The 21907-nt window shown below is 40.0% G+C and overlaps 1 protein-coding gene across 4 annotated transcripts in view; it reads left to right on the forward strand.

The window, feature by feature from the left end:
• The window catches only part of ZPLD1 (zona pellucida like domain containing 1), a 157595-nt gene that overhangs the window by 105379 nt on the left and 30309 nt on the right, over window positions 1-21907 (forward strand). For all 4 annotated transcript variants that reach the window (XM_074816816.1, XM_074816818.1, XM_074816817.1 and 1 more), the window contains one exon: window positions 18635-18748. The gene's annotated coding sequence lies outside the window, so the exon portion shown is untranslated. The remainder of the gene's footprint in view (window positions 1-18634; window positions 18749-21907) is intronic.

The following is a 21907-nucleotide window of genomic DNA, read 5'->3' on the forward strand; positions in this document are numbered from 1 at the left end:
TACATTAAATGCTTCTATAATGCTTCTGCGTTAGTCTCAGATTCTAGGGGCAGGAACAACTGTAGGGAGAGATTCCTGCTTAAGCCTCTCCCATTCTCTAAGGAAAGCTGGGCCAAACAGGACATGGCATTTTTGGAGTTGTACTTGTTACTACAGTCTGAGCTTTGTTGCACTAACCTTTGCCTTGAAATAAAAAAATATCTCCCACTGCTTAACATCTCTTACTTGATGCCAACTGATTTTTTTATTTTTTTTTTTTGGGCCAGTCTCATGTTCAGTCCCTCCAGAATAGAGAGTTTTCCTGTGGTTGATTGTGCTGTGTTCTACCACTTTGGTATTTTCTGTTATGCTCAGCTTCTCTGCTGCTTTTGTACTTGCACCAGAGACATACTTACACCACTAATAAGGTATGACTAAGCATTGTGTGTTTGTCAGCGTTCATCTAATTATAAATTCTACATTGATCATTGGAGTATTTGTATCAACATTGTACGGACTGGGATAGCTGTTTTAGGAGACTATAGTTCTCAAAGCAGATTGTGAAAGATTGTATGAACGTGAGGTCATTTGTTTCTGTACACATGCTGTATACACATGCTGTATATGTAATCTAAATAGATTCCCAAATGCTATAGGGAATGTGTAGATCAAAGCTGCTTTTGGCCATTAACCCAGGACTCCCGATTACTGATTTTTTTTTTTTTTCCCCCACCAGTACCAAGATTACTGTTTGAAAACAACCTAAGAGTCCAAAGGAAATATGTTCTCCCTCTTTCAACCTGCCTTTTAAATATACTGTCTCTTCCAGCTACAGAGTACACTTTTGCCTACATTTTTATTTTACTCTATTTTATTTTACTACCTAGAGTTGGCAATATTCAGTCCTGTGTTACTGACAAGACTGTTCACAGCTGATTGATCAGAGTCAGAAACAGCATTTATTTCTTCCAAATAGAGAAGAGATATGATTCTTAAAAAAACCAAAAAACCCCCAAACCAACAATTGCTCAAGCAAGAGTTAGAGCGTAATATAGAAAGAGTTGGGGAGGCTTTCTGGTCTGTGTCATACAGAGGGTCAGGCTAGAACATTACAGAAGTCCCTCTGGCCTTCAATATTGATTTGAAGTTAGAAGTAGGATTTATGCTGTTCTGAGACTGAATCGCAGCGTAGAGAGGGAATGTACAAATGTTTCTGATTGTGGTGGAGATACTGGTAATTGAATTCTAGCTATGGACCATGATACAGGGAACTCAGAACTTTGTTTCTGGCATTTGTAAAAACTGATGGTGGTTGTTTTTCCCCCCGCTGCCACTGCCTTGCCAGTTCTGCCCTGTGGTACTTTGTAAGTTTTGAACAATACCAGTTTTCATGTAAGAGATTTTTTTGTGGGGTTCCGCCCCCCCCCCCCCCCCCCCAGCAGTGCCTTTGCTTCACCAGTGTCGACTGTCTTTCCTGGAGGTGTTTAGACTTCTTGTCAGGAACACTTGACACAGGCACAGCACAATGTCCCTGTTTAACTGGTCCCTGAGTGCATTTCCAGGGCCCTGGCATGGGTACCTTGCAGCTGGAAACAAGTGGATGATAGGGTAGAGAATTCATCTGGAGGCTGGTAACTACAGTAATTAATCAGCTTGACAAGGGGTCCCTGGCAGTGACATGTTTATATCTTTCTTCTATAAAATAATGACAAATAAGGATATTTCTGATTATTCAGTAATCTGCTTTAAGAAATCAAAATAAGTTAAGAGTATCTAATTCTTAAGCCAAACTAATTGATAATTGATGAAACCAAATGTTAATCACAATCTCAGTGGTGCATTTTTACGTATCTGCTTGCTGAGAGAAATAAGCAGCTTAATTCTGGGAGCAGGCCAGCTACTGTGCTGTGCTGAGTCCGTGGGGCAGTGGGCTCATGCATCCATGCATCATGGGTGTGTGAGGCTGACTGCCTTCAGGGGCAGCAGGGAACCAGTCTGTCCTTTCCTTGGGCACTGCTGGAAAGGAAGATCCAGACCTGCAGCTGATGAGAGGGAGACCGATGCCCTGTCCCACCTGTGACAGCGCAGCCCCGCCACCGTGCTGCACTCTCACCCCACCTCTGCTTGGCTGGGTGAGCACTGTGCCATCGCTGCTGGGCTCAAAACCCAGTGCCTGGAGAGAGCCAACATCCCACAAAGCTGCTTGATGATAACAAGTGTCTACCTTTCGTCACAATGCAATTCAGAGTCCTTCATGTCCCGGCCCTGAGGTCACCACCAGCCCTGACTGCCCCTGCCCAGGCCCCAGGCCCCACTTCAGCCCCCCAGGGTTGTCAATGTCTGCCCCAGTGAGGCTGTAGAGCACTTGTCCCCCATCTTGCCTTTGGCCTCTCTGCTGTCTGGACCCCAGGCTTGTGTGGTTGGCAGTCCCCCTCCTGATGGACCACTCAGATGCAGTCTGTGGCTTGTCTCCAGCCCAGCTGGTGGCCCTGTCCCCTGGATGGGCTCTGCATGGCCCTGCTTGTGGCTCCCAGCTGGGATCCCTAGACCTGATTCCTCACTTGCCTTGTCCAGGGCCATTGATGGAGCCCATGGCCAAGGTCTGCCTGTTGCCCCCAGACCCTGGGGCACAGTGCCTGCTGGTGAGAGCCACCGGGGCTCCTGGCTCGCCTTGCTCTGGGGAGTAACTGACCCTTTGCTTCTCCCTGACACTGGGTGACTCGGGTGTCTGAAGATATTGTACGTCTTTGTTGGTGCTTTCTTGAGGAAGCCGGTCATGAAAGCATGATGTTTGCCTAAATGTTTATCTAGGGCATTAGCTCTCAGGAGAAATAATATTAGTATTTGTGGTAGCTTGTGACAGAAAATAGCTCTTTGATATCTCTCTTGTGGAGCATAATGAAACAATACCATGATGGCCCAAGATCTCTAGAAGTATAACAACTGTGGTTTTCTGCTGGGTGGGGGATGAAACCTGGGGTGCACTCGCCATTCCTGTTAACAGTCATACAGCACTTGTGAGATGAGTCCTGCAAGACTGGCAAAACAGAAGAAGCTGTGATTTCAATTACTGAATACTTCTTCATAAACCTGAAATATGCTGGTAAATCTTGCTACAAATCTTGGTGCAATATTGTGAATAGGTATCAGTCAGGCCAGCCAGCAAGGTATCTGAAACCCATGAAGCATATGCAATGCTTTCCTTTGTGACAGGAGGAGAGAAGGTAGCAGTGTAAAAGCTCGGCTGCAGAGTCAGTGGAACCAGTGGTTTGGCTCAGGTCATCATGTTGCAGGACTGTTTCAGGGATGCTCGAAGAAGGCTGGGAATAGCTTGGAATTATTCAGCTTTATGAAATGCAGAGGAACTAGATCTTGCAAAATATTTCAGCTGGTGAAAAGCTTTTTAGTTTTCTTTCTCCATGGCAATTTTAAAATTAGGGAGGAATTGTGGGAATGAATTTTATTTACGTTGCCCATGTTAACACATCGTCTCAGACTTCAGTGAAGTCTCTTGTATGCATCTCCTGAATGGAGAAGAGAAGGAGTGGTTACATGAAGGGTGTTGCAGTAAAAAGGGAAACTAAATTGATGGAAGTCAACTGATGCAAGCTTTTGAGTACCAGGGAAGCATACAAACCATGCAAGTTCTGCAAACAACTCAGCTTGATTCCTAGGTGGATGTTCTTTAGAGTTTGTGGATTATTTTTTTGTTTGTTTTGTGTTGTTTTGTTGAAGAAGGAAGATGCTTGTTCTGATGGCAGCACAGATTAAAATGTCAGTTAGCAGTATCTAGCACTGCTGTCTTACATTAGAGCAGGTTAGTCTTGGCCGCACCCTTAAGAGAGACTCAGCTTCTCTGCTCTGAATTCTGTGGGGTCTTACCCATGCATTCACCCAGTGCAGAAGCTCATGCTTCTGTCTGAGGCGCGGTACAGTTTTGACACTAAAAAGCAGAGGGCTGGAGAGGTGCAGTGTTCAGAAGAAATGGGTGTGAGCAGAGGACGTAAAATTGAAGGTTTTGGGGCTATGGAGCATACAAATAGTGACCTGAGCTGGTCCTGGTTTGCTTAGAAGAGCAGGGGTACTTGTGGTATTTGGTGCATGAAAAACAAAGGAAGATGGTCTACCTTGGTTTATGTATTTAAGTCAAATTGGTCATAGACAGGAACAGCACTGAAAGTTACGGAAATCCAGTTGAGTGACTATAGTAGAGGGTGATTACCGAAGAAGAGGTGGATGTACATCAGATGTAACATCATAGATTTAGAAGGATTCTGAATTTCTGTAACTGAGAGGTGACCACGTGGGTTTTGCTTTCTCAAATAAATTAAAAACAGGTATTTGTTGGCAGGATGTGTATTCAGCTAGAGTTTTTTGCGGTGCTTTCAAAAGTTTGTAAAATCTGTTCTTCCAAAGGAGAGACTTAGGGTGCAAAACACAGGAACTATGGGAAGTGTTGAGAAATGTGAATTTTGAGGAAAGTAATAATGATATTATTTAACTGTCTATACTCTGCTCCTTTCCTGCTGCCCACTTAGTCAGAGTACTGGATTATGTTGCCAGCTTCTCTGTACCAGTGCTGCCTGTAGATATTTTTTTTGGTTTTTTTTGGTCTGTCTTATGCTTGCTCCCAAACACCCGTCCTTCTATCCTGATGCAAGACTGGCATATAGGCATATCCAACCTATTGTGGTGTTCCTACTTAGGGCTTAAAAGGGCTTAGGCTGGATCTAAGCTGAGAGAATTTTTCTCCCAGATAAATGGCTTAAAGGCACAGGTGATGAAACACCATATGAATATAAGGTACTCTAATCTAGTAGAGCCACTAAGTCTACTTCATTAACTAGCTACTAGGAGAACATGAATACATACATGCATAGAAATAGACTGAAGTCTCATCTGAGTATCTGCCTAAGTTTTCCCTGGCATAAATGTTTAGGCACAAAGCTTAAGTGGCCTGAAGTTCTATGTTGGTTGGTAGACGTTTTTCTTTAGGGCATGCAGAAAATGTGTGGCCTAATTATTACTGCTATAGGTGTATTTTAGTCCAATAGTTCTTAATAAATTTACCATGCTAACTTAAGTTGATAAATGAACTCACATGAAACTGTTATTGAAAGCTAAGTCTGTCTGCATCATTAATTGCATGGTGTTTCATATCCTTGGAACAAGCATCTTTACTTGTAAAAGAATCTGCCTGCAACGTCAGCTGTCCTTGAAAAGTTATGGTTTATAAATCAGATCTGTGTATTTATGCTGATAGTCAGTTTTGTTCTTCTCTTGTGTATAGTTCATAATTTTTTTCCTGAATAACACTATTATGGAACTTTGTCTAAGCCCAGTATGAGGAATTGAGGTATTTACTAGCTGAGAGTCCTTGTCTGGTGCTAATTAACGTAGATTTTTGAAATACAGTGATGAATGCTTAAATTTACTGTGTTTGTAGACAATGTGAGTATAAGTAGAAATGAGTGAATTCTAGGAGTAACTACTTCCAAATATTTATATACATACCCAGGTGTATTGATCTGAGTTAATGCGATTATCTCCAGGCAGTGTGCAAGTACCGCAGATCTCTTCTGTGAAATCTCTAAGCTTTTCCTAGCCGTGTGAGCAGATGAGACTATCCTTGTCCTTATGCTCAGTGTCTTGTTCCAGAGATGGGGGCTGCATCATTTTCTGTAGCCTTGTTGAGTGCATTCATGCTCTGCTTGTATTCCTCTAGGATACTAAAAGCATGGTTATAGCTGGCAGTGCCAGGCTGGGGGTACGGTGTTGTCTGTTTCTTTGAGTTGCTGCTGCTGTCTTTTGCACTGATTTCTGACTGTGCTCTTTGCTAAGGTCCTTCAGAGCTTTAGCTTTTGTAGCTTCTTCCTTTCTCATGTTCTCAATACTGAGAATATTGATTTCCCTGTAATCAGTGATGTTTCCTGGTTAAATCTTCAAGAAGAAATCCTAGCAAAATCCTAAAGCTACTTCCCTGTTCCTCTCCCTGTTATCTGTGCAGGCCTTAAGGCAAGGGAGACTTCTTGGCTGGACTGCTCATGGTATGGGACGTTTCTCTTCCCATTCCAGAGGAAATGCATCAGCAGGACAGGGAAAAGCATGGGAAGACTGATAGCAAGGGGCCAGGGCTAGAGCTGGGGAAGAGATGAAATGGGCTTATTTCCCCCGCTGCCCCAAGAGAAGGGCCCAAGGAACCACAGTCAAAGACCACAACAACTCATCTTGCCTGGTGGGGTCTCATTCTTTTACTGGCTGTCCTGTCTGTATCCCCATTTTCTTGTGTACTGCAAATATAAACAACAAGGTCTTTGGGACAGATGCTATCATCTTGGTGTCTATGCAGTCTCTGGCACAAATGTAGCATTATTACAATAGAAACAGTATCTAATAATCAATTTCAGATTTCATATAGAGAGCTTTAACTAGATAAAGCTTTTTAACTAGAGCTTTAGCTGAAAGAAAATAGGAATACAAAGCTGGAAGAGAATTGGAAAGCTTGGTATTTATTTAAGAAAAAATGAATTTAAGGGTTTTGTTTTTTTTGTAAAACTTGTGCATTATGTTGCATATTCCTTCCATATATTATTTTTATCCCTGCTTATATTGTTTAGTATTAAGCTAGACAGTAAACTCTCCAAAGCAGAACTGTTTTCCCAAATGTATTTATATTGCAAGTAGCACGCCTTCATCTAGAGAGAGAATCTTTTTGCATATAATAATAAAAAACAATAGTACTTACTCTTGTTTGGAAGTAAAGCTGAAAGTGATTTGGACTATGTGGAAAAAGTGTTTTCTTACATGAAGTGTAAGAACAGCAAGCCTTGTTTATGGTCTTCCTGTGCACTAGCTTAGACTACAAGTATAGTTGTCTGTGGACATACTGCCTTAAAACAGACACAAGATTGCATTCTAATGCATTCGTTCAAAGACTATTATAATCATTAGTGATTAGAGTTGTACTTTATTTTAGCAAGAGTTTTCATCTACTTTTTTTTGGATTCCCTTTTTTTTTACTAGTGGTAAAGTTGCCATGAGCTTACACCTATCTTGACATTAAGAGAGTGATTCTTTATCTCTTATGTGACTGTCTCCGAGGTTGTACACAGGTCCCGTTGAGGAAAGAATAATATATTCTTATGTATAAAAAGATTTATTACACAACGGTAAAGTTTTATTTTAGAGAGCTCTTATGTATGTGTCTGATGCATTTCTAAAACACGAGCTTCAGTTTCTGTAGCTCTGCAATCTCATATGAGCTTTCTAGCTGACTCCAGTATTTCTCTTAAGTTCGTCATAGGTCTGTAGCTTTCCTTTGTTACAAGGATACTTTTGAAGCTGTCATTTGTATTTTATTCAGGAATGACATTCCTGAAGTTCTTGCTACTTCTCTGTTTTGTGACCCATTGTTATTCATACGTTCTTTTTGCTGTTCTAATTCTAAATCTGTCTGTATTCCAGTTTAGCTGGCGTGTTCAATGTGTTCCTTTTTATGTTACTTAAAAGTTTTTATATCTTAGTGGCTTGATTTCAGAGAGAGATGTAATGGAACCAGCTGGCTGAGAAATTGATCTCCATTTCACAGGAGAAAACAAAAACAACCCACCCTTATTTTAGGAAAATTATTTCCTTATTTCCCAAGCACCCTGATTTGAAAGAGAAATGAAGTTCAGAATTTTCTGTGGAATTCATGTTCGAAAAATCTTTCAGATTTATCAAGCTAAAAAAAATCCCAAACCCTGATGCCCTTTTAAGGATTTATTTAACATTTTATTTGAGATATTCTTAACAGCCAACATATTAATGTTTTTGTCCCTTTTTAATCTGATTTTGTTTTCACTGCTCAAAAAAGTGGAGAGAAAAGAATAGGTACCTTCAGACACAGTAAAGTACAGGAGACTTTGCAGCCACAATATGAGAATATGTAGAGAAAGAAAGAAAACTTACATTGAACATGGCTTTACCAACACTTTTTTTGATTTAAATTTAAGTTTTGAATAAGGCTAAAAATGGCTTGAAAAATGTAACAAAAACTGTTGACTTGGTAATATTTCTTTCAGCCAAATAGATTTAAAACCAATCTTGATATTCTTTCCACATGATGAAATAGCCTGTAATTGACTGTATTTCAGCTTGTCAAGACTATTTCAAACAATGTGTGTAACCTCACTACTTCTGAGCTATTACTTGAGTATATAGCATTCATTATGCACTTTATGACAACATGCATGGTTTAACCCAGATACATTTTATACGGACTATAATACTACTCTTCACTGCAGTGTCCAGGCACCTCACAAATCCAAGAGCTTGCCTAAAAAGCCTTGTTTTAGGAAGAATTGTTATCCTTGTGTGGCTGTTAACAAATGTGAGAGAGTTTGTGGCTAGCCCTGCATCACATCATCCACTGCTGCTCTGCACTCCAAACCATGACAGCATTTGTCCGAATTGTGTACCCACAACAGAGTGGTGTTTTGTCTGTGTTAATGTGCCACATATTTACCTGGCTCTTGGCTAAGACTTTCAAAATGCTTGGGGTCCCCTGCTGCTGCAGCCTGGCTCCCCACAGGTAAGGCTGCATGCTTGAAATGTGTCTAAGTTAAATAGTGTCTTGTCTTGCAGAATAAGGCTTCAGACTATGGTTATGGTGTAGAGTGGTTGGCGTGGGTCCTGGGGTCAAGCATAATGGGGATGGCTGTCTCTCACAACAGTTTTTCTTTATTAAAAAAAAAAATATCTCCTTTTTACACCACAGAATTACTTTCCTAGCTGTAACCATGTAATGTGTCCTCAATACAGCTAGGTTTTTGTGCTGCTGTACATTAGTGTGGGCTGCAAATTGCTGTGATCTGTTACCGCTACATTTAGCACTGCATTCTTTTAAATCAAATGACTTCTGAGTGGTTATCTTGATTAAAGCACTCAAATGAATAAATAATGCAGTGGACTTAATAGCGAGGGGAGAAATAGATCAAGTGGAGCTGTAATTCTTGAGAGGATACATTTTTCTCACTTTTTGATTTTTATGGATTATTTAAAAGGAGTAGCTCGAATCACAATGGTTTTTTGTAATGTTTTCATTTAGTATAGTAGCATTTACTTTGATCTGTTGCTATTGTACTTAGCAGGCAAGCCTGATATTTAACCTACAGTATCTTTCCATAATGTACAGACTAATGAAGATCTGCAAGCATTAATTTCCTCCATGTTTTCTTCAGAAAATGAGTGTAAAATTTGGAACTTAACTTTTTAGCTCTTTGCACTGGTTTTGCATGGAGGAAAAGATAAAAATTTAGGTCTCTAATCCTGTACCACCAGTATATTATAATATTTACCTGAGTTGGCGTTTTACAGCCACTCATAATGTAACAACAAAGACAAGACAAAATCATGAGTATTTCTGAGAATGGCCGTTCAAAGGGGGAAGTAGTCATACCAATTCAGACATATCTGCTAAGGTCTGGGGATGGGCATGTTCAGCTAATGAACAGAGGAAGAAAGCTACAGCTTCTCTGTGTTTTCTTGATGCAGAACTTGGAGTAGACTGTTTCTTGTTGTGTGTGATAGACTGTGCCATTAAAAATACATGTTCAAACAATACAAGGAACAGAGTGAGTAACAGGATTTATTGCAGGTTTGGGTTTGGTTCTCCCCCCAGGCCCCCAAGTCATGTAGTCCTCCATATCTGGTCTTATTTTTCTGGCTACTAAGGCAAAGATTCTCATCCTCGTTCTCCTCTGAAATGAGCAGTTTAGAGAATATCTGACTTCTGCAGAGACATGACAGAATGGGTTAAAGAAAGGATATATGTGAAGACCAGAGCCCCCACCTTTATAAGTCTGTTTCTTTTGCTAGAGGGGAAAAAAAAAAAGGATTTTTAAGTGATAATGAACTTTTGAGTGCAACACTAAATTAAAACAAATAAAAAACTAACCCCCAACCTGTTCAGCTGCCCCAACCTATACCATTTGTTAATTACTCTACTCCCTAGCAGAAGACAAATAGCTCCTAAAGGCAAACAACATTTTTTATTGAATTTTTGCCGTGGCAAACAAAATAGCTCAATCGGAATGCAACCAGTTCCTGGGATGAGGATAACTCCTAACAAGAGAAAATTTTACCTGCTACACAGTAAAGAAGTGAGGAGACAGAACATCAGACAGTTAGTACCCAGTCTAACTCACTGACAAGAGCAGGGTGTAACCAAATAAGGCGAAAGCACTAGAGGGTAAAACAAGTGAGAAGGGGATAGCATTGAATTTTCTGTGTATTGGTGTAAACTATAAATAAGATATATAAAGGAATGAAAAGAACAACATGGACAGAGGTGTCTGACAGGACTGTTCCCTCAGATTCCAACCTTTCTCCTCCTGAAAAAATCCAGTCGGTCCTTTCAGCATAGGGCATTTCTGGATTGGTGATGTTGGGTGGGAGGAAGGGAAACCAAGCCTGTTTCACTGTAGCATGGATGTAGATGTGTATATTGCTTTCATGTGCTGTCATAAAAGAAGAAATCAAATGTAAACTTGAATGAAAAGACCCCCTTTTTTTTTTAAACTTCCGTTATGTCACTCTTGTGATGTATTGCATAACAAATTTTGGATGTCCTGATAGAAACCTGCCTCTGCAGTAGCTCCTCTCTGTTAGTCTAGTGATCTGGCTACTTGACTAAGATGTAGAAGACCCATGTTTAATGTCCTTCTAGCCTGAGGACTTTATTTCAACTTTGTCCTGTTTCTCAAGACAGTGCTTTAGGCACTGATCTAGAACATATGCTAAACTAGGTTTTCTCTCACTTGCCATAATTGATATTATAGTCTTTGTATGAACAGTTCAGTATGACTTGGTGGGGACAAAAACTGTTGTTGCTAACCCAGGAGTAGGTTTCATCCTTTGACCTAATGGAGTGGTCCCCAAGGGGAGATGTGCTCCCTTGAGCTGGAGGAGGGACCTTCAGTCTGCTCTAAATGCCCTAATGGTTGCTGGGCATGGAGAGTAACAACAACAGTGACTGTGGGGCTGGTAAAACCACAGTGGTGGCAGCAGGACCAGTTTTGTGATCAACTATTATGATTAGCCCTTTGCTATCTCTGTGAAGATGCCCAAGAGGGTAAGAAAAATGTTGATTCAACAGTTCATGAAAATGCTTTCCTTCTCAGCTTTGGTAGTGACCATGAATTATCCACCTTGAGTGGATCCAAATTCATGACCTTTTTTCCTCATGCAAGCATTAAACTGGTAACTCCTCCTTGTGTAGGTGGAGCCTGTTCTGGCACATGCCTCTGGTGGGGCTTGGGGCAGAAAGGTGTTCTTCGTGCTGAATGCTCATAAATGATCTGAAGACCAGTGAAAATCGATGCACCCTTGGCAAATTATGATTTGGGAGCTCATTATCTCTGTTTGAAACTCATTTTCCAGCCTACTGATTAAGCTTATAAAAGCACAGTTTTAATATGCCTCCTACTCTGTTTTTAATTCCCCGGCTGACAGTAAAGAAAATTCTGACCAACTCTCAGAACAATTTATACTCTTCTTTTATCTTGATGGCATATTGATCCTGCTGAACATTCCTTCTGCAAAATAATGAACATGCATCTTAAATCCAGTTCATAGAGGTTGTGTAGTGAGCTGCTTTTGTTCCTAGGGCCGTTTGCTTTTTTGTATTCTGGTAGCAGGTACAACCTAGGAGGAATGGGTCAAGGCTCCTCTGTGGAAAAATCTTTCTGATCTCTGTCACTCTTTCTCTCTCCTTGATTAATGTTTCCTGACACATAAGGTCCTATTGCTTTGAAGTTTTAATTTCAGGTTAAATTATAGAAAATTGTCATAGTAACCAAAGCAGTGGCTGTATTTACCTAGGAGAAAGCTCATGGAAAGTGGTCTTAGAAATCTGTCTGTGGTGTGAATAAACATAGGAAGCTCTGCGTTTATTGCACTGTTTTGCCTTTGCTTACTTTTTTTTCTTGAAAAGTAGCTCTAAAAAAACCACCCCAAAGCCCCACAAAGAAGACCCCCAAAAGAAGCTTACAGCGCAATATAAACCAAGCTCTAAACATGAAAACCCTTTTTACACCAAAGGAGTAGGGGGGAGCCAAGTTTGCTTGGGCAACATCACTGGTGTATTAAAGTACATTAAACTACATCCTACCTTAGGCAGAGGTCACCTTCCTCCTTGGAGAAGCTGTGGGGTGTGGGCGCGCATGCAGTCTGCAGCAGTGCTTGCTCAGGAGGTCAGCCCTTTGCTTCGGTTCTCTTCGGGCTCTTACTGAATGTGAGCAGCAGCTTGGGACTCTCTACATGTAATTTTTCACTGTTGTGAGCAGGGCCTGAGTCTCTGAAAAGGAAATAAGGGCTTCAGGATTTGTCCCTGGAATAATGGCAAATTCAAGCATATTTCTTTGCAATGCAAGCTAAACTACCTGTATTTTTCAAACAAATAATTATTGCCTCACTCACCCTACACTCTGGAGGCTAACAGGCTCCCAATCATATGAATGAAGTAATCTTTCAGCAACTTAACACTAAACTTGAGAACAGGTGAAATAAGGAAACCACTTAGAGGAAAATAACCTCTCTGTGATGGCCCTTTCTCAGAAATACAAGATTTGCTGTTCAGCACCAGCAAGTGTGTAGGGAACTAGCTGAATGGGAGAATCTGTCCACTCCTCTAAGTACTTAATGGGACACTTATTCCCCTTTGCTAAAGAAAGGCTGGTGACATCTGCATTTAGTTGAAGAAGCTAATGGCAGAGGGAGACAAGGAGAGGTTATGCTGTAAAGCAAGAGGACCAGATTAATGTTCCTTTCAGGTCAAAAACATCCTCTCTCTCTCTCTCATCTGAAAATCTGCAAACCTTAGTAGAAGAAAAGTGGTTGAAGTACAGACTGATTAAGTATAATCTAATTGTTAAGGAATAGGGTCTGTGGGTTTGGCTAGGAGGTGGGAATGGGTTCAGAATGGAGTGTGTCTCAGTTATACATAGGAGTGTGTAAAGTTTAGGATTCATCTAATGGTAATAAAGTGTACATATATGTGGAAATGGTGGCCTTAAAAACAAACTTTTCATCTTGTGTTTGGACAGTGTAACTTCTATGACTGAAGATAAGATAGCAAGTGGTAACAAAGTGATTTTTACTTTTTTTTTTTTTCCAGATTTGGGGGAAAATAATAATTATCTGTATAATTCAAGAGGAATTTTAATTCCAGATTTATTTTCACAGCAGGTTGTCTGGTCTGTTATGGGCAACACAAAAATGCTTTTTCAGAACACCCCCAGGTGAGCTTAAACTCATCTATGGTACTAGATGTAGAGTCTGCCAGAAGGGGCTTAAACATCTAAAACCAAAAAAGCAGACAAACTGTGAAACAAAGAGGAATTTTAAAGGAAGAATTGAGCTGGTTTTAATGCTGTTCTAAAGCACTAGGAGAATATATATTTGTTGCCACCAAGGAGGCAGGTTTCCATAAAGCCAGAGAAGCTGAAGTAGTCTTGTGTGTATTTTTAATCCAATTCACAAGTTGTTACCACAGCCATTTCTCATTCAAGTTTACCTCTGCTAATGCTGACGCATGCTGGTCCTTTGATGTATGTTGTTGTGTGCTAGTATGACTAACAGGGATTTATATATCCCAGTTCTATGGTCTGTACCCAGATGAAACTGAGGCCAGGGTTATTTACAACCTGTTTGGGTCACGTTTTTGCCTTTGGTAAAAGTCTACATAAACTGGATTTGGGTTCGGTGTGATGTTTCAGTGCAAGTATAACTTCATGATCATTTTTCTCACTTGTGCTCCCTGTTCTGCTAACAGTTTGCATTAGAGAGATTTAAATTACAATTGCTTTGGCAAGATATAAAGTGAACTAGTCAGTTCTGAGGTTGAATACTGTTCAGTTATTTAAAATTGGTGCACATTTTCTCTAGATGCCAATAATGTAAATAGCCATGACGATTTTTAAACCATGTATTTGTGTGAGTATATTTGATTATAACTAGGAAGGAATATTTCATGCAGTATTGATTTTTTAAAAAATTTTTTTTTCCTTGTGGCTGTAGCACACATTGACTAGGTATAGTAAGAATGATATAAGTTGTTAATCTATATTAGCTGGGTTCTGAATTAAATCCAATCTTTCAGAAGAGAAACTGGGTAGTAGAATGAATTGCTTATAGCAAGGGGCTTAATGTGGTCTTAATACAGAGAAATGGCTAGGAAATAAAAGTGTGGGGTTTTTAAATGCAGATAAATACAGGTATGAGAAACAGAAAGCAACTGGAGAAGGGGTGGGGAGTGTTTGGAGGCTTCCAAAATGTCGTTGTTAGAAGAGCTGAAAGCACTAGTGTAGGCCTGGTTGGAAGAGGCAGGTAAAAGGGGACGTAATAGCTGTATATGGATAACAGAAATGTCTAGAGAGGAAATCCATGAGATCCCTCCAAAATACAAGCTTATATATGCCAATATATGTCCCAAATATTAGCCGACTTCTGTCAGGTTATTTTGTGGGAAAGGTTAGCTTGTTTGTGTTTTGTCAGCTGAGGTTGTGCTTTTAAGCATCCTTTGTTTTTCCTGAACTTTTTTGAAACAATTGGTGTTGGGGTATATTCTAGACAAGGCACATGGCTAGATAAACTATATGTCGAATCACGTATAAGACTCTGTTCCTAAACAATGAAATGTGCTTTGGTTGAATTGTTTCCTTAGAAGGCCATTTAGACTGCAGAATTCATTTCACGGACCCTCCGGCAATCACTGTACACCTTCAGAACTCATTCCCAAAAAGGCAGAATCCCTCTTAAGAGAGCAAAGCATTTTACTTTTGAACTGAGCATGGGAATTTCATATGAGTTATAAAATTGAAGAATATTTTGTTTTAAAATAGTCTTATTTCTCCTCTGTGCTTCAAAAAGCTAGCAATCTAGTAGAACTTTGTGAAACTTTTGTGAAGTTCTGATATTGGCTTAAATTTGGTAAAAGTAAGTCTAGGATATCTCCAGAGCTCTATACAAGAGGATAATAGTAATAAAAACATAAGGAAAAATTCCTTTTTTTTCTGGTTAATAATAAGTTATAATTTCGTGTCTTATTTTTTTTTAATTGAGACAGGCAAATCTGGCAGACTCTGAAGTTATATCATGGGCAAATTAGCAGTAGAATTTGGCTTGCATATAGACTGGTTAATAATCTTTGGACTTGCCCTTTTATTTGGAATTTGTTCTCTTCTATTGAGTTTTTCTATCCTCTTGCAGCCACTCTGTCTCCTCTCAGGTATTTAGCAGCAGCAAATTGTGGGTGAGTGGGGACCTTCCAAATCCTAGAAGAAAGGGGAGGAGAAATGCTTTTGCTTATGCATTGTGTCTCTGTGTGAACAGAGAAAGCTCCTTAGATGCTAATTGATAAAACTTGTAATCAGACTGTGTCCAAAACTCCTTTGAAATTAGCATTTGGGAGAATCAGCTTGTCTGATCTCAAATAATACACTAAGTAATGAGACATGCAGAGGAATTTGTGGGATGGAGACAGATTTTAAATTTGGAAATGAGCAAGAACTCTTTGAGTCATAATGAGGTACATTTGTAAAGCTCTTTATGTGATATATTCATAACGCTTTGGAGTTATATTTGTTCTGACTGGAATAACTGTTTGAAATCAAACTGAGAGCTTCCAGAACTACTGAATATTATACAGAGTAAAAATAATTTCTTTACGAGTAAACTGTGTAAGATTAGAGAATCAAATAGTTGGGGGCACATTCCTTCAAGGATTAATGGTGAAACACTCAGGTTTGTTTTATTTTTCCAGGTTAATGAATTCAGGGATTTCTTTTTATTTTAAATTTAGAGAGTAGATAAATAACACATTATACAGCAGTGGAATTACAGAATTCTCTATTATTTATAGAGAACTTGAAACTGAATCTTGGATCTTATGGGTGCGTGTGGCATACCTTTCAGATCACTTACAAGTCCAGTGTGATAGCAGTGAAGTGCCTTTTCTACTAAGTGCAGAGATTTGTTGATTGATTGCTTTCTATAAATGAGAGCAAATAATTACTGATAGAACATGTTGGGGCTGTTTTCTCCCTTACCTGTGGAGTTTTAGTAGACTGATGGGGGAACTGTTGCGTTCCCAGGTTGTGAAAGCTGTTTGGAGGTAGGAACATCTAGCTAATCACTCTTTCCTCAAGAAGCATAATGTGAGGGGTATGTCAGCAATAATTTTCATAGGGGTACATGATGTGACCTGCTGGGATGAAGGCTGGTCTTGCTGATTACCAAGGGCTGTGATGCAGCCACCATGAGCAGTGCTGCCCAGCCAGCTTTTAACCTGCTTCTGCTCACACATGCCAAGCTGCTTCTACAGCTTGTGGGGAGAGCTGTGTCTCCAGAAGTCCAGAGCCACCACTCCTCTCTGTGTAGCTGCTCAGATGGCCAGCTTCTTCAGTGAGCCTTAGGTTATAAGGATCTGTCCTGCAAGCCTGGTGCTTTGTCTCCTTTGTTTACTGAAAAGCCTAGTCTGCAGCAAGAGAAAGATGGGATGACAGCTGTGATGCTGGGCCGGGATTTCATTGTGTGCATATCCCTATGGAGGGAAGAAATCCAGGTGTTGCAGAAGCTGTACTTACCACCAGTGGAAATGGAGAGAAATTGCACTCAGTGTCTTAAGATGATATGATGTTTTTAATAATCTCATTTGAAGACCAAAAGGCAAGGGTTGACTTTTGATATTATAAGTGTCTCAAATAATAAAGTAAATCAAGATTCCCATTTTGGAAACCTACTCAAGGGCAGACCATGCTTTAAATACTCTTGTTTGTGAAACTAATATTAAGCTGAGATATTCCATTGTGGATTTGTGTGATGAGGTATCAAATCTGTCTAAACACTTGATGTGAAGTAAAAGACTGGAAAGTGTCATTGCTGCATATCTCTTGGTTTATCTTTTTATTAGTTCAAGGCTGCCTTAGTCCAGACTGTGTTACATTATTCGTATTATAAGGTTGGATTTAGTTTTTGAGTCCTTACCCAGGCAAAGCAGCATTAATATTATAGGGTATGTGCCTGAATACAGGACTAGAAATTTGCAGAGGTAGAGAGCCCTTTGGTGCCTGACAAATTCAAAGCATTACTCTTATAGTCTGGATCTCTTCTAGAGCAAAATTCCTGCTAGGAACAGCAAAGTTTTTGGCTATCTGAGTAAGGGGTCAGCAAAGGACTCTCCTTGCTGGGTCCAGAGTAGCCAGGTGGGGTCTGCCATTCTGTGGTGGAGAGCACAGGGTTTGAGTGTGCAGGGGCTACCCTCTTTCAGCAGTGGGAGGAAGGTGAAGAAAATCTCCTCCAGCTCTGCTGGAGCTGTGCACAGTGCTGCTGGGAAACGAGGCCACTGATCTACCATGTGTGGAGGTGACTGGCAGCGGGTAGCTCAGGAAATGGCAGGGGAGCATCCCACTGCCTCTAGAGAAACTGAGAGCAGGCAGGGGACACGCAGATCCATGAGCCCTCTGGGGTTCCTCTAGGAGCTCCTTCACCAAAGCCTGTGCCTCTGTAGGATGCTTCAGTGTTAAAAGGGAAGTCTGCTTTCTTTTGCTAGTGCCCTGACATGAGGACCGTGAGGAGGAGTGGGGATCAGTGCATCGTGTTGCTGCCAGTTCTGTCACGGCTGCTCGACTGCTCTTCGGGGCCTGCCTGTTTACTGTGAATGTGCACAGTGTGCTCTGCAGCACTTTGATGTTTAAGAGGAGCTGGCTGAAGTGAAGGCATGGCAGAAGCAGGTCTCGTCTGTTCTAAAAACTGCCCTAAGCCCCAACAAATCCAGGCACCTCAAAGCTTTCTCTATGGTGCCAAAGCCTATCAACTACTGTTTTCTCTGGCCAAAGGTGTAACAAAAGCTTCCAGGCTTTAGATGGTTGCAACAGAAACTGAAAGGAGGGGGCAAAAAGAGGCAGGAGGAAGAAAAAACTAATGCAACAAAAGGAAGTTAAAGACCCCCCCCGTTCAGCCCCCCCCACTTTCCAAATCCCAGAGATAGGGGAGTAGACATTATGAAGCAGGTTTGGTTTCTAGCAGCTTGATCTTTGCCTTTGTGTGCACTTGGCTTTGTGTGCATTGATGTCCTGTTGGTAATTATCATTCTGTTGACACCTGTATTCATGATGACACCCCTATATCACATTTTCATCACAGCGTGAAATGTCGCTTTTTTTGCTTTTGTTTTGTTTAGTACTATGAATTTATCCCAGAATTGAAAAAAATGGACACTTCTCACAACACACAACGGGACATTGATAACCTTGCAGCTTAGTTACTGATCCTATCTCAGTGCTTCCATCTTTCTCCTTCCTCCCACCCCTATTTTTAAGCAGACAAGGTTTTCCCTCAACAAGCTGATGACAGAAAAATTTCTCCAGGTTGATTGTTTGCCCCACATGGTCCTCTGGAGATCTTCATACAAGTGGAGAGAAGCAGATCAAAAGGCTGCAAGAAAAGAAGAGGCAGAGGATTGAAAAAAGCCACCATAAAGATCCTGCTCAGGTTTCAGTCTGATGATGAACAGACTTGTAAAGTATTCTGAGACCTGTCAAATTTTCCCATCTAAAATCCAGATCTATTTTATAAAGAATTTTCATAATGAGTGTCTCTTTTCCCCCATCCACAGGCTCAGAGTATTTTCTGAAAAAGTTCTGCAGGGCAGAGGAGTCGAACACTTGATCACATGCAGGAGCACAGGATAGATGGAGTACAGCTGACTCAACAGCTACAGGGGATTTGGGTAAGTGCCCACCATGTCAGCCAACTAGAATTTATGAAAATATTGGTTAATGTCAAATTATTAGTTACTTTTTAAAGAAAATTCTTACTTTATCACCTGTCAGACAAATTTAACCTCACTGGGAAATCTCAGAGGGAGTTTGTCGGGAAGAAGTATGCAGGAAATAGCTAATGAAAACATGAAGGCAAATTAGCATCCAACTGTGAAAAGAGGTGATATTTTTTTTTTTGCAACTTAGTTTTTACCTAAAGATACCCAGGCCAGACTCATGCTATTAATGTGAGGGGAGGAAGGTTATAAACCCCTTACAGTGCTGAGGCTATCAATGTATGTCAGACCCACTCATGTTGCTTTCAGGAGGGAAACAATCAATTGCTTGAAGGAGACAATGTTATCCAACTTGTGGTGTCAGTCAGCCTGTTCCCACAATCATTGCATTGATGGAGGAAAATTTTGATAAGCGAGACTTCTTATCTGGCTTCACTGCAATTGAATGACATGGGTTTGCTGATTGGAAATTACATTGTCTCTGGTCACAAAGGTGACCGGACCTGATAATTGCACCACCTTTGTTTATTTTTAAAGTAATAATAATGGCAATATATTTTTGAATAAAGACAGTGGGGATTAGAAATCAATTCTTTAGTTAAGCTGATGAACTGATACAGTCCAAATTGACATAGTTACTATAATTGCTTTGTGTACGGTGAGAGAAAACTTTATCATGGTCTAAAAGCAGCAGAAGATAGGAGTGTTGGCCCTGCTTGCATGCTCTTGATCAAAGAATGTTTTTACCAATGCATTACATTTTGTTTTCTTTCAGCTAGGCCTTGAGCAGTACCCCTCAGGCTTGTTTTTAGAGGTTGGCTTGAAAATTACTTCAAACCTTGTTTTAAGTCCAAAATGGCTATGAGAGGGACTTGAAACATGGTGAAAGAAATATCCATAAGTGAATCTTCTCTATTTCACAATAGAAATAATTTTTCTTTTTCTTTTTAAGCATAAATCTGGGAACAATGTAAGTGCTCTCTGATTTCACAGCATTTATGAAATCTGTGGTATTACATACTTTCTTCGACCAAGATATTAGCAGTGTTATTTACTGCAAATTTGTTTAAATTTTAAGGGTTCGATAAGGCTGTACTGTACTGCAGCAGTACTCTACAACTTTGCTGCTTAATTTCTGTTCCTAAAAGTAAGAAAATTGAAGTCATCATGATGGCATAAACTGATGCTGCTTTTTGTAAGGGAAGTCTTATTTTACTGGTAAGTTTTCAAGCTGCAAACAGATGGCTGCAGTATAATCTACTTGCTAGTGACATCAAGCATTATTTACTGAAGATTTATATTTCTATTGCTCTCTTCAAAAGCGTAAAAAGAGTAATTAAGTAGAATGATACTCATTTAGATCTTTATCTGCCCATGTGACTGCAGGGCTCTGGGGGCAGGCAATAGGATTAAGAGCAACTCATCACTAGATCAGTGTGTTTGAATCCAGACCGTGGTTAGAGGCAACTGAAAGCCGTTAGCATGTGATGACTCTTCAGTGGCCTATATCGAATGATTTGATAGTCGCTGTAAATTTGCTAGTTGATGGAACCCCCATAATGATCAGTGGTCTGAGAAGGAAATCTGTAGACTGAATGTGCATGTGTTGAGAATGTGTTTCAGCCTAGGAACAACCTCTTCGTTCCAGGATTTAGGAACACTCTTTGCACACTCCTCGTACAGGGGACTCGATGTGACTGTTGCTTTTGTATTTCAGTCCAAGATGATCCTGGACTCGCTTTAGTGTCTCGGTGATTTTCAAATTGCAGAGTCTCCACTAAAAGTGAAAGAGGAACACAATGTAAACCAGCTGCAGTAGAGCAAAATTGGACCTTTTTTTGGGTGTTGGATTAATTAGCCAATGTCTTAAAAACACTGTAGTAGTGTTCATTACAGATACTTCTATATGTAATAGCTGGGTGCTGCACGACTGGTGGTTACCTGATGGCCCTTGTTTTGTAATTGGGCAGTTTTAACTGTTAACTATAGAATTTTTTCTTGTTTATAATATTTTGTAGCTGAAGTGAGAAGTGGAAAATTGAAAAATGTTTTTATTTTAGTTTTAAGTGCAAGTCAGATACACAGTGACTTTAGTAGGAAATCTGTCTGTTTTAGTACGTTTCATGTTGAATCCACCAAAGTTACACTGAAGAATCTAACTCTGAACACACAAGATTAAAGGAATGCAGAGCTAAGTGCAAAAAGTCAAATTATGTGGATTTTAATGATTAAAAGGAGGTCTTGCTTTGTCAAGAACTTCCAAATTTAGGCTTAAATGGTCGTTTCAGATCACTGCAATAGTATCCAAATCTTATACTGAATTTCCTTTCTTTTTTCTCAGGTCTGTTGCTGATGTCAAAGTTTTTCTGATGCAGTAGACAATATGAAGAGTGTGAAAGTGAGAGGAGAATTTGTCCAAAATTCGTTAATGCAGGTCCAAAGCTTTGACCATAAATCACTTTCTTCACACCTGTTTTCCTCTCAAATCTGCTCTCACTGACAACATTCTGCACTTCATATCTGCGTGAATGTCCTGTGGGAAACAGTGGTTAATTCATGCAGGTTGGAAGAACAGAATAGAAATTAATATTTCCTGTGAGGCTCAGGAGATATGATTTTGTGCATTTTTATATCTGGAACTTTAAGTTGATTTGTGTTTTCATATTTTTATTGAGGTATCTGTGAACCATGGAGTTGGAAACATCATTTCAAAGATAAAATTTTTAGTTTATCTATCAAATACATATTTAGGTACTTTCATTGTATGATATGATGGGCATGATTTGGAAAACACTAGCATTTTCCTTAGGTTAAAATAAATGTCTGGAAGAGTTTTGGCAATATTTTCTGTGAAATGCAGGAAGAAAGATCTTAATATCTTATTGAAGTCATCTTTGGGACAGCAAAGCAAGTATTCTGGCAGTATTTAAAGTAAAATCCAACTGTTCAATCACTAAGCATAGCTACAGTAAAAATAATATGGGACAGGGTGGCGGGAAGCTAGCGCATTTGAAAAATATTAGTATTTCACTAGTGGATGTAGGAAAAACTAGAATAACTCTGATATTTAGCACAGAATAGCAGGTAAACAGTATACTCCATGACTTCAAC

Source organism: Strix aluco, chromosome 2 (assembly GCF_031877795.1).
Source record: "Strix aluco isolate bStrAlu1 chromosome 2, bStrAlu1.hap1, whole genome shotgun sequence".
NCBI classification, from domain to species: domain Eukaryota; kingdom Metazoa; phylum Chordata; class Aves; order Strigiformes; family Strigidae; genus Strix; species Strix aluco.